The sequence below is a fragment of the Symphalangus syndactylus genome, chromosome 15 (assembly GCF_028878055.3).
Source record: "Symphalangus syndactylus isolate Jambi chromosome 15, NHGRI_mSymSyn1-v2.1_pri, whole genome shotgun sequence".
Taxonomy (NCBI): Eukaryota; Metazoa; Chordata; class Mammalia; order Primates; family Hylobatidae; genus Symphalangus; species Symphalangus syndactylus.
In genome coordinates this window covers 32,295,154-32,308,218 of record NC_072437.2, presented here as the reverse complement: position 1 = coordinate 32,308,218, position 13,065 = coordinate 32,295,154, and positions in this window count along the sequence as shown.

Here is a 13,065-nt window from a genome sequence, read left to right as displayed (position 1 = left end):
GCATGTGTCTTTATAGCAGCATGATTTATAGTCCTTTGGGTATATACCCAGTAATGGGATGGCTGGGTCAAATGGTATTTCTAGTTCTAGATCCCTGAGGAATCACCACACTGACTTCCACAATGGTTGAACTAGTTTACAGTCCCACCAACAGTGTAAAAGTGTTCCTATTTCTCCACATCCTCTCCAGCACCTGTTGTTTCCTGATTTTTTAATGATGGCCATTCTAACTGGTGTGAGATGGTATCTCACTGTGGTTTTGATTTGCATTTCTCTGATGGCCAGTGATGAGGAGCATTTCTTCATGTGTTTTTTGGCTGCATAAATGTCTTCTTTTGAGAAGTGTCTGTTCATGTCCTCTGCCCACTTTTTGATGGGGTTGTTTGTTTTTTTCTTGTAAATTTGTTTGAGTTCATTGTAGATTCTGGATATTAGCCCTTTGTCAGATGAGTAGGTTGCAGAAATTTTCTCCCATTGTGTAGGTTGCCTGTTCACTCTGATGATAGTTTCTTTTGCTGTGCAGAAGCTCTTTAGTTTAATGAGATCCCATTTGTCGATTTTGGCTTTTGTTGCCATTGCTTTTGGTGTTTTAGACATGAAGTCCTTGCCCACGCCTATGTCCTGAATGGTATTGCCTAGGTTTTCTTGTAGGATTTTAATGGTTTTAGGTCTAACATATAAGTCTTTAATCCATCTTGAATTAATTTTTGTATAAGGTGTAAGGAAGGGATCCAGTTGCAGCTTTCTACATATGGCTAGCCAGTTTTCCCAGCACCATTTATTAAATAGGGAATCCTTTCCCCATTTCTTGTTTTTGTCAGGTTTGTCAAAGATCAGATAGTTGTAGCTATGCGGCATCATTTCTGAGGGCTCTGTTCTGTCAAGGAGAACTACAAACCACTGCTCAATGAAATAAAAGAGGATACAAACAAATGGAAGAACATTCCATGCTCATGGGTTGGAAGAATCAATATCGTGAAAATGGCCATACTGGCCAAGGTAATTTATAGATTCAATGCCATCCCCATCAAGCTACCAATGACTTTCTTCACAGAATTGGAAAGAACTACTTTAAAGTTCATATGGAACCAAAAAAGAGCCCGCATCGCCTAGTCAATCCTAAGCCAAAAGAACAAAGCTGGAGGCATCACGCTACCTGACTTTAAACTATACTACAAGGCTACAGTAACCAAAACAGCATGGTACTGGTACCACAACAGAGACATAGATCAATGGAACATATCATTTTTATGTATGTTAAAACTTATGGGCCAGGCGCGGTGGCTCACGCTTGTAATCCCAGCACTTTGGGAGGCCGAGGCGGGCGGATCACGAGGTCAGGAGATCGAGACCACGGTGAAACCCCGTCTCTATTAAAAATACAAAAAAAAATTAGCCGGGCGTGGTGGTGGGCGCCTGTAGTCCCAGCTACTCAGAGAGGCTGAGGCAGGAGAATGGCGTGAACCCGGGAGGCGGAGCTTGCAGTGAGCCGAGATTGCGCCACTGCACTCCTGCCTGGGTGACAGAGCTAGACTCCGTCTCAAAAAAAAAAAAAAAAAAAATGAAATTCTACACCAAAAAATAAAACACTTGAAATTAAAAAACAAAAAAATCACTGGGCATGCCTAGTAGTAGAATGGACATGACTGAAGAAAGTTAACTTCCAGATAAGTCAACAGAAAACATCCAATATAAAGAAAACGGAGAAACGTGATTGAAGAAAAATAAGCAACAGAACCTCAAAGATGGATGAAATAATTTCAAAATATCTAACATCCATGGAATTTGAGTTTCAGAGGGGAAGAAAGAGAATGGGGCAGAAAAAAAACACATGTAAGGAATAATAGCTGAAATTTTTCCATATTTAGTGAGGGACTTACATTTATAGATTCAAGAACCTTAGGGAATCTGAAACAGGGTAAATTCAGAGGTAAGTATGGTCAGGTGTATGATAGCCCACAGGCTTCAAACTAAAGCTTAAGAGTTTATCTTGAAAGAAACAAGATAAAAATAAATAATGTGATTTCCCTGGACTCTTCCCATGCCTTCCTCAAGCTAGCAATATAAACATTTTTTCTCGATATTTAACGTTCAAAGTAAATGAAATTTAAAAAGAATAACTTCACAAATGCTATGAAGCTACCGTATACACCCGCTTTTACTCAGGAAAGGATTCAGAGGATACAAATTGAATGGAAGAATATTATTATATGATATTTCTGTGGATTAGGGGAAAATTCTAGCTTTTCCCATTCTTTAAAACTCAAAATATTGAAGAAGGGAGAGATGAGAGCATTTTCTATATTCAATGTAATTCCTGGCATAGATTATTAAATTATGAAAGATGGGACTTTAGCAAGTAGTTACTGAAATGCATATGAGGGTAGAAATATGTCTTTGGGATTTGGAAAGACTGAGAGATTGAGAATACAGCTCTAAGTAATTCAAAAGAAGGATTTTAAGCTTTTGCAGTATTGTCATTTTCTGTGAGATAAAACAGGGGTGATTGGAGGTGATGAAAAAAAGAATATAGACATAGTCATTTGGGAGACAGACTTTTATTGTTACTGCATTTCACTAATATTATTAAAATTATTTTAATAATATTTCCTTCTAATTATCATTCTCCCCTAGTGACAAGCAGCTTAAAGTAAGGTAAAGTTGGGTTAAATCTCGAATAATAAGTTTTTACACATTTTTAAAGTAATTTATGTTTTACTATTACTTGCTATTTCACAACATAGCATCATTGTTATAGTTCTATATTTATTCTAAGTAGTGGTAGAACTTTTTTTGGTAAACCTACAATATAATACTCAGGCATAAGTTTAACTTATATTTAATTTCAATAATTATAATAATTAGTAACTTTAATATTTATAAAATGAACTAGTAAATGTTCAGGTCCATATTTAAAATTTTTAATTTTGGGATTTTTGTTTAAAACATAAAATAGACTTATCTCTCATGCTGATATTTCAGAGTTTTGTTTTGTTTTGTTTTGTTTTTGAGACGGAGTCCTGCTCTGTAGCCCCAGGCTGGAGTGCCGTGGGGAGATCTCTGCTCACTGCAAGCTCCGCCTCCTGGGTTCACTATATTCGCCTGCCTCAGCCTCCTGCGTAGCTGTGACTACAGGCACCCGCCACCACGCCCGGCTAATTTTTTTGTATTTTTAGTAAAGATGGGGTTTCACTGTTTTAGCCAGGATGGCCTCGATCTCCTGATCTCGTGATCCGCCCGCCTCGGCTTCCCAAAGTGCTAGGATTACAAGCGTGAGTCACTGCCCATGGCCGATATTTCAGTTTTATTATCAGTTGTCTTTGATTTGAATAATTTAATCGATTTTCAATTATTTAGATTTAACATGAAACTTCAGCTTTATTTTTCTTCTAAAATTATGTAAGTATACTAAATTTTCCTGCACTTCTGTGACATGTTATCAATATTTCTTCATTTAACTTTATAAATAGAATAGCTGGTCCAATGGTCAGTTATCATATTGATCAATTTTGTTGTATTTTAGAACTTTAATCCATTAATTGCATAGCCAATTTGCCACCCACACAAGACTTAGATTTTATGCTATTATATTTGATCCATTACTATATTGCCAATGTAATAAAACTGGGTTGAATTCTACTTTTTTGGATATGTACATATAACTTTCAATTAAGTCAAGCCAATATTTATAATATCAAACAGCATTGCCAGATCTAAACTTTGCTCATTGAATTTGCCCTAATAAAATACTAAGTGAAATGTGGTAACATTAAAACTGATTTCATGGTGACCAGGAATAAACATTCTTTTTTAAAAAAGTATGCAAACACATACACACACATATAATTTATTATATACATTTAAATATTATATATAATTATATGTAAACCTTTTAGAACATAAAGCATGTTCTACTTAAACCATTTTTTTTTTTTTTTTTAACGTGGTTTGGCATGGCCCAGTTCACAGAGCTTCTTGGACCTGGGCATCATTGCAATATCAGATGTGATTTAAAGCCTCAAAACAACATTGTGAGCTTAGAAATACATGCCTTGAAGATTAAATACTATTATACTTAATTTTATTTTACATTTGGGGTAATTAATTATTCAAATTGAATGTAGTCTAAGCAAATGTTTTTTGAATGCTTCTGAATTTAAAGCAGTCACAAAGATTTCTCAGGGAACAATTTTAAATTTTCAGAATAAAACTTCCCAAATCACTGCTGAACATTACCTATGGTTCAATTACAAGAAGAACATATATAAAGCTAAAATCAAGCCTAGGAAGGAAAGAGAAGATCCAAATTATTCCAATGTTACATTCTTTTCTTCTCTAGCATGTTATTCTGAAGTTGTAGGTGGCCGCTGTAGATTATACACACATTCCAATGGCCTACTCTAAAGGTTAGAGCGGGGAAAAAAGCATCCAGTAACTCAGGAGCTTGCCTATTGTTACTTTCGAAGTCCACTGCTACAATTCAGAGAGGTCCTTAGAGAATAAGAACTTTCTCTGACAGCATTTTTGCCCGGTATCAAATTCATTTTGAGGAAAAATTGCCACTCTGCAGTTGATCAGGGGTCACAGGTGGAAACAGAGACCACAGAGCATCATGATCATTCCCCACAGGTGAAGGTCCAGCTTGAGTGCAAATGGCAATGGTAACAAGACAAAGAGCTTCCCACTAAAATTCCATCAGGAAAGCTATTACAGTGTTTGGCTTTATGGATTCTGTCTAAGAGAAATGACTTTAGCTGCTGCATACTGCTAGCTGTAACCCCTGCCAAGTTCTGTATAGGGGCCAGTAGAACAGCTTGTTGAAATTTCAGGAGAGGCTGACTTAGGGGAAAAAAGAATAGTAGTATCATGTAATGTTCATCTAAGCTGCATCATGACTTTCAGAGAATCCAATATAGTCTGTATTTATTTCCCAGTATCAAACCAATCTGAGAAATACCCAACTGTATAGTTCTCCCAGGCATATGGCTTGATATAGCTTCACCATCTTGTAAAACCTGCCTAGTAAGTAAATATTTAAATTTAAAAAGAAATGGTTTTAACTGGGATAAGTTGTGAGGATTTTCCCCCCATTTAATTAGCAGTTATTCTTTCAGAGAAAATAGAAAGTAGTCGCTTAGGCTCTTTGTGTGAAATTTGGAGGAAAAGTTCCTTGTTAATTTGAAATAGATACAAAAGCATTGCAAGTTCTATCAGAATTGAACATAAAGGGATTAATATTTAAGTATTCCTTAAGGAAATCAATAAAGTAACAGCTGAGTATAAATTTACAAGGAAGAAGTAAGCCATCAGTCATATAGATAATTTATGATCTCAAACACAAGATGTTGACTGTTTAAAATGGGCATTTATCCAAATATCCATTTTTGAAATACTGTTCTTGAAACTTTTTTAGGCCATTATAGAAGAGGCAGTTTAAATTTTGTTAAGATTATCAGAGAATACATGACTATGTAGCTCAGTGAATTAAATAAATTAAATAAAATGTATTTTCTGAAACTTACTACGTCTTTGTCCTTGATTTTATCTTCAAATTGCAAACCTTTATGAAGTGAACACAATTAAATCTCATGCTGTACTATAGAAAAGTAATATAATTCTATTCCATTTTACCAAGAAGCCCAAATACTCTTATTTTACAGGCTTGTATTATATTAGTCAACATAATCAAAAGTAGGAAAATAAATTATACATCTTCTTTAAAAAGTCCTGATAATAGCTCACCATCTTCTCAAGAAAGTTTTGAGGCCAGTTAAAAAAAAAAGTATAAAAATCCAAATACCCTTTACTACTGCTATGGAGTTCTTTAAATAAAAGTAGCAAATATACATTTAATTAACACTGTATGATTTAAAGCACTCTATAAGGAAAGCTGTTCACCAAAGCTAAACTTCTTTCTTTATATTTGAAACAACAGACAAAGATATTAACATGTTTCTAGGAGATAATGAAATAGATCTTTTTGTTGTTGTAAGAATATATCAATTCATGTGTCTTTTGACATTATAAGAGAAAATATAAAAAGAAAAAATCTTCATTATCTATATTTCAGTTATATGTTATTGATATTTATATCAATTGAGGCTTATGCTATAAAAATTCAGATTGTAGCTTTACATTCCATCAGACTGAAATGGAGCAGGTATTGCAGAAAGCTGGGGCAGATATTAGTTCACTGGCTTTCAATGCACTTTAAGAGAATAATGTACCAATAATAATAACTGCTGGGTACTTGACATAGGAATTAAAATTATATTTTCCAAATTATTTAAAAAGTGAAATATAAAAAAGTACATTAAGGACAACTGCAATTAGGCTTTTACTTAAGAAAGAATTGGCTCTGTAACCTTCCTGTAGTTAGATATGTCTTTCAGGTCTCTCTGGGTCAGAAATGAATCTATAGCTTTGTGTGACAGTTGATCCATGGTAATCTTTCACATTTTTTTGTATCAAGGGGAAATAAAAAATAAATTAAGGAGTATTAGGGCTATGTGGCCAAATCTATGCCTCCAGCTTACCTGATAGAACAAATGATGGACATTTGATTCAGAGTCAAGATGTAAAATTCCTCATTCTTTAGTATTTGTACTGAGACACAGCAATGACTGCTGATAGAAAATGACTATTCAAGGGAAACAATGATTATGTAAAGTCAGGATGGGGACAATATTGGGCAATATACAAGGCTAATGAAGATAGAAAAAAGAAAATAAGAGAAACCACTTAGACACTGAAAGTTGGAGTCACTCAGTTCCTACTTTCCAGTTCTAATCTCTGAGACCTGTACTTTGAAGTTCAGGAGATGAGTTTTCATATACATCAAATCTTTCTTTTTTTAAGAAAGATTTCAGTGGGTTTCCATTTATATCAACCAACATACCCAACCAGAATATTCTTTAATATATTTTTCTAATTTTATAAATTAAATTATTTTAGTTAATAAATCACAATACCATTTCAACTAAATCTGAACATGAAAATTACAAAAATCTTGGACACACAATAAAAAAGTTTAGTTCTTTGCAGGTTAACAGTTGAGCCCATTGTTTTATATTTTAAAAGTTCTCCCACTGAAAAAGTGTCTGGAGGGTAAAAGAAAAATACTGACTTTATTAGTTGAATGTGTAACTAAGATAATGTTTAAAAATAAGCTTATCATATTGTCTTAGTAAGCTCCTGCAGCTATAACAAAGTAACTATAGACTGGGTGGCTTATGAACAACAGAAATTTATTTCTTACATTCTAGAGGCTGGAAGTTGGAGATCAGGGCACCAGCATGGTCATGATCTAGTAAGGACCTTCTTCCAAGATGCCAGCTGGTGCATTCTTGTTGTGTCCTCACAAGGCCAAAAAAACAAAACAACAACAAAAAAACAAACAAAAAAAAAGAGCTAGAGAGAACCCTGGGCCCTGTTGTATAAGAACTACTAATCCCATTCATGAGAGTTCCATACTCATCATCTAATTACCTCCCAAATGCCCTACCTCCTAATACCATCACAGCAGGAGTTAGGATTTCAACCAATGAATTTGGCAGAAACCTATTTAGTCCATTGTGGGTTATTCTTGACTTTACAAAAACTCAGCCATTTTGTCCATTTATTAGTTGACTAATGATAGTGACAGGAGACAGACAAATTCCTAGGCAGACAGGGACGGGTCCAGAAACTTGACCTTCAGGCCAAAGATGAAAGCCTGAAAGCCAAGCTGCTAGTTTCAGATAAAGTCCATGACCAGAGTGAGAACTTTCATACTTGTCTTAATCACTCTCTTTCAGTTGGTTCCTTCTGAATGATGCCTTTTAACCAGTTAAATGATGCCTTATCCAAGCCCACCCATGGACCAATCAGCACACATTCCCCCGTCCCAAGCCCATCAAAATCCTGGACTCAGCCTCACAGACGACAATCCACTTTTGGGCCTCCTCTCGCTGCTGAGAGCTTTCTTTCTGTCACTCAATAAAATTCTACTCTGCCTTACTCACTCTCTGGTGCCCACGTACCTTATTCCTACTGGTTGCAGGACAAGAACCTGGAACTTGCCAAACTGCAAGAGTAAAAGAGCTGTAATGCTCTCACTCACTGAGCTGCAGGCGGTGGGAGTAAAAGAGCTGTAACACTCTTGTCCACTCGCCAAGCTACAGGAGTGAAGAAACTGCTGGGCACCAGTCCCTCCCACTTGCCGAATTATGGAAACGAAAAAGCCTCAACACTAACATTCTATGCTTAGCAGACTATGGATACTTTGTGGAAAACAGATCACATCAAAATGAAGACATTTTATTGAATTTAGCATTTAGATTTTAAAGAAAACCTAAGACTATAATCTACCTTGCAATTCCTTTAATTATTGACTCTATCATGAATAATATGACTTAATTAGAGTGTGCATTTTAAACTTCCTCTGAATTTCTTCTTAGCAAAGAATTTTAGTGCAAAATACACACTAAATGCCAACTGTTGTATGAAACAGCAAAGACAACCAACAACAAATATAAAATACTTCCATATCTATAATTAATGATAAATGAGACCAAAAAATTCCAGGCAAATTGTGAAGACACTGCTGCTTGTGAAAGCCTTACTCCTTTAATGTTCCTCTCTTTTTCTGTCTCCATCTTTTGTGTATGTGAAGAAAGAATCTAAATGAATCTGGTAGAAGGAAAATTTGCGCGAATATTCTAGTCAACTTCTCATCTTTCTTTGAGAATATTTGTATTTAAACCTTTTCATCTAGATTTGAGTAAAGAACAATGCTGCATTGCTAAGTGGGAAGGCCATGATTAGTTAGTGCCATTTCAAGTCAAGAAAGATATTCTCCACGGTCATCTACAAAGTTAAGCCAACCTCAGTCCTCCACCCACATCCACATTTATCCTTCTTTTTGTGTACTCATCCTCTGGTTTCTAAGTATTTTGCTACTAATTGTCTCTATCCTTCTCTCTGGATTACCCATTAACTACTAACCTGCTGTGCCTGCAAGTACAAGGAGCAGGAAGTACCTGAGGTTGGGACTTTGCCAAACCACAAATTTGCTCAGCTATTTCTTATTTTCTGTCCTATTTCCTTCACCACCTTATCAGTTTTGCCTCCAGCAGTTTCTTAAGAAGTCCTTTAAAGGCAAATTCTTATTTGGGACATGCTTTTGGAGAACTCAACCTAAGAGGCTTCTTCATTTCACAAGCAATCATGGGCACATGCATGCATGCATACACACACATAGCAGTACAATGTGATATAGCTTGAATATGTGCCCCTGCCAAATCTCATGTTGCATTGTAATTTCTAATGTTGGAGGTGGGACCTGGAGGGAGGTGTTTGGGTCATGAGGGCAGATTTCCCATGGCTTGGTGCTGTACTCGTGATAGTGAGTTCTTTCAAGATCTGGTTGTTTAAAAGAGTGTGGCATCTTCCCCTCCCTTGATTCCACTCTCGATGTATGAGATGCCAGCTCCCCATTCACCTTTTGCCATGACTGTAAGCAGCTGAAGGCCTCACCAGAAGCTGAGTACATGCCGGAGCTATGCTACCTGTGTAGCCTTCAGAACTGTGATGCAATTAAACCATTTTTTTAAAAATAAATTACCCAGCTTTAGATATTTCTTCATAGCAATGCATAGCAGAGTCTAATACACAATTCTAAGAGTAAGTACAGCAATATACTTATGACAAAACCATTTTCTGAAATTTTTTATTTATTTATTTTAGCAATAATTATTTCCAGGTGAAGCAATATTTCCAAGGCACTTTTACTAGTATTATTTCATTTGATTTAAGAAAAAGGAAAGAAAATATGTTAATTTAAAGATTAGAAACCTCAGATATTAGCTGGTTGTAGGACTAGTTCATTTGACTCTACATTTTACGGCCTGAGACTAGGCCTTAAGAATTGAAAATTCAGTAAGTATAGTTATGACTGGTAAATAGAAAAGTGAATGTGTCTTTCCTTATTGACAACGGAGCTAGTGCAAAATTTAGTAAATGATAAGCACTATATAGATGGAATAATTAGAAGAGAGAGTTAGATTTTGTTTGTTTGCTTTTTTGGTTTGGTTTGTTATTTGTAAGACATCTTTTTAAATACATGTGGTTATGGATCAAATTCTGTCCCCTCAAAATTCACATGCTGAAGACCTAAGCCCCAATACAATTGTATTTGGAGACAGAACTATTAAACAGATAATTATTAAGTTGGTGCAAACATAACTGTGGTTTTGTCATTACCTTTAATGGCCAAAACCACAATTATTTTGCACCAACCTAATAGGTTTAAGTGGTGTCATAAGGGTGAAATTCTAAATTAATATCACTGATATCACTCTAAGACGATCAAGAAACACCAGGGCTGCTCTCACACAGAGGAAAGGCATCGTAAGAACACAGCAAGCAGGCGGACATATGCAAGCCAAGAAAAGAGATCCTAAGAGAAACCTAACCTGAAGACAGTTGTGATCTTGGATACTCAGCATCCAGAACTGTGATAAAATAAATGTCTGTTGTCTAAGCCACCTGATCTGTGGTATTTTGTTATAACAGGTTTAGCAGACTAATATGCACTGAAGCACCTCAAAAAGATTTGGTTCATAGAATATTGGATTTGGAGCACTCTGCTAATTATTAAAGCTTGCAGATTGCTAATTATTAAAGCTTGCAGATTGCTAATTATTAAAGCTTGCAGATTAATATAATATAATCAGTTGAATAACAGGGAAGAGTTTATATAAGCTGATTTCATAGGTCTAGCATGAGATCTAGGAACCTGTATGTTATTTATACAGCCAAGATGAATTAGCATCAGGAAGCACTGTATTAGCCTCTCTTTGCCACAGCCCTAGTCCTCTATTTCTTTCTTGCTTTCTGAACAAAGTGCAAGCTTCTGTTACTAAGTCATCACTTCCATTCTATCCCTTTTAAACTTTATGGAAATTTATGCTTTAGACCAAGGTAGTTCAGTAGAAATATTAAACAAGAAACAATTATAATTTAGCACACTATAGTGGCCATATTTAAAAGAAGCACAAATAAACATGCAAAATTAATTTTATAATATAGTTTAAGTAGTAAATAAATATAACATTTTTCTTTTAATTTACTTATCTACCTATTTTTATTTTTTAATTGACAAATATTATGCCTATGTATGGGGTACAATGTGATGTTTGGATCTATGTATACACTGTAGAAAGATTCACTTATGACAACTTGCATATCTATCACTCCATCAAATTATTTGTATGTGGTGAGAAAGTTAAAAATATATTCTTTTTGCAATTTTGAAATATACAAACTATTATTATTAATGGTGATCACCATGCAGTGCAATAGATCAGTAGAACTTATTCCTCCAGTATAACTGAAACTTTGCCCCCTTTGAACAACATATCCCCTTTCCCCATTTCTTCCCCTGCCCCACCCCAACCTCTGGTAACCATCTTTCTACTCTTTGGTTTTATGAGGTTGACTTTATTTAGATCCCACATATAAGTAAAATCATATGGTATTTGTCTTTCTGTGCCTGGCATATTTCATTTAATTTAATGTCTTTCAGTTTTATCTATATTGTCGTGAATGACAGATTTTCTTACATTTTAAGACTATATAGAATTTTATCATGTGTATGTATATATATATATATATATCATTTTTTTCATTCATTTATTCATTGCTGGACATGAATACATGAAAGAAATGAAGGACACTCTGGTGGGTTCCATGTATTCGTGTTGTGAATAATGCTAAAATAAACATGAGAGTACATATACATATATATATATATATATATATATATATATTTTTTTTTTTTTTTTTTTTTTTTTTTTTTTTTTGAGAAAGGGTCTCACTCACTCTTTTGCCCAGGCTGGAGAGCAGTGGCATGATCACAGCTCACAGCAACCTCAAACTCCTGGGCTCAAGTGATCTTCCTACAACAGCTTCTCAAGCATCTGGGACTCCAGTCACGCACCGCCACACTTGGCTAGAGAGTGCAGATTTCTCTTCAACATACTGACTTCAGTTCATTTGAATATATATCCAGAAGTGGGATTGCTGAATCATATAGTAATTCTATTTCTAGTTTTTTGAAGAACTTCTATGCTATTTTCCAAAATAAATTAATTTTCATTCTCACCAACAGTATACAAAAGTTCTCTTTCTCCACATCCTCACCAATGTGTCACTATTCCTTTTTTATCATAGCCATTCTAACAGGTATGAGGCAATATTTCATTTTGTTTTAATTTACATTTGCTTTATGATTAGAAGTGTTGAGGATTTTTCAAATATCCATTGGCTATTCATATCTCCTCTTTTGAGAAATGTCTGTTCAAATCCTTTGCCCATTTTTAATAGGGTTATTTGTTTTCTTTCTACTGAGTTGAAATTTCTTATACATTTTGGATATTAGCTCATTAACAGAATCATGGTTTGTCAATATTTTCTCCCTATCTGTAGGTTGTCTCTTCAGTCTTTTGTTTCCTTTTCTGTGCGGAAGCTTTTTGGTTTGATGCACTCTTATTTGTTTATTTTTGCTTTTGTTGCCTGTACTTTTGGAGTTCTATTCAAGAAATCAACGCCCAGACCAATGTTGTGAACTTTTCCTCTATGTTTCCTACCAGCTTTAAAGTTTCAAGTATTACATTTAAGTGTTTTCTTAGTCAATTTGTGTTGCTATAAAGGAATATCTGAAACTGGGTAATTTATAAACAAAAGATGTTTATTTGGCTCATAGTTCTGCAGGCTGTACAAGAAGAATGGCACCAGCATCTGCTCCTGGTGAGAATTTCAGGCTGCTTCCACTTGGCAGAAGGCAAAGGGGAGCCAAAGTGTGCAGAGTTCTTATGGTAAAAGAGCTGGCAAGAGAGCAAGGGCAGAGCTGCCAGGCTTTTTTTAACAACAAGCTCTCACAGGAACTAAAAGATCAAGAACTCATTCATTATCAAGAGGACTGCACCAAGCCATTCATGAGGGATCCATCTCCGTGACCCAAATACTTTCCATTAGGTCCCACCTCCAAAATTGGGGATCAAATTTCTTTTTAAAAATGATTTG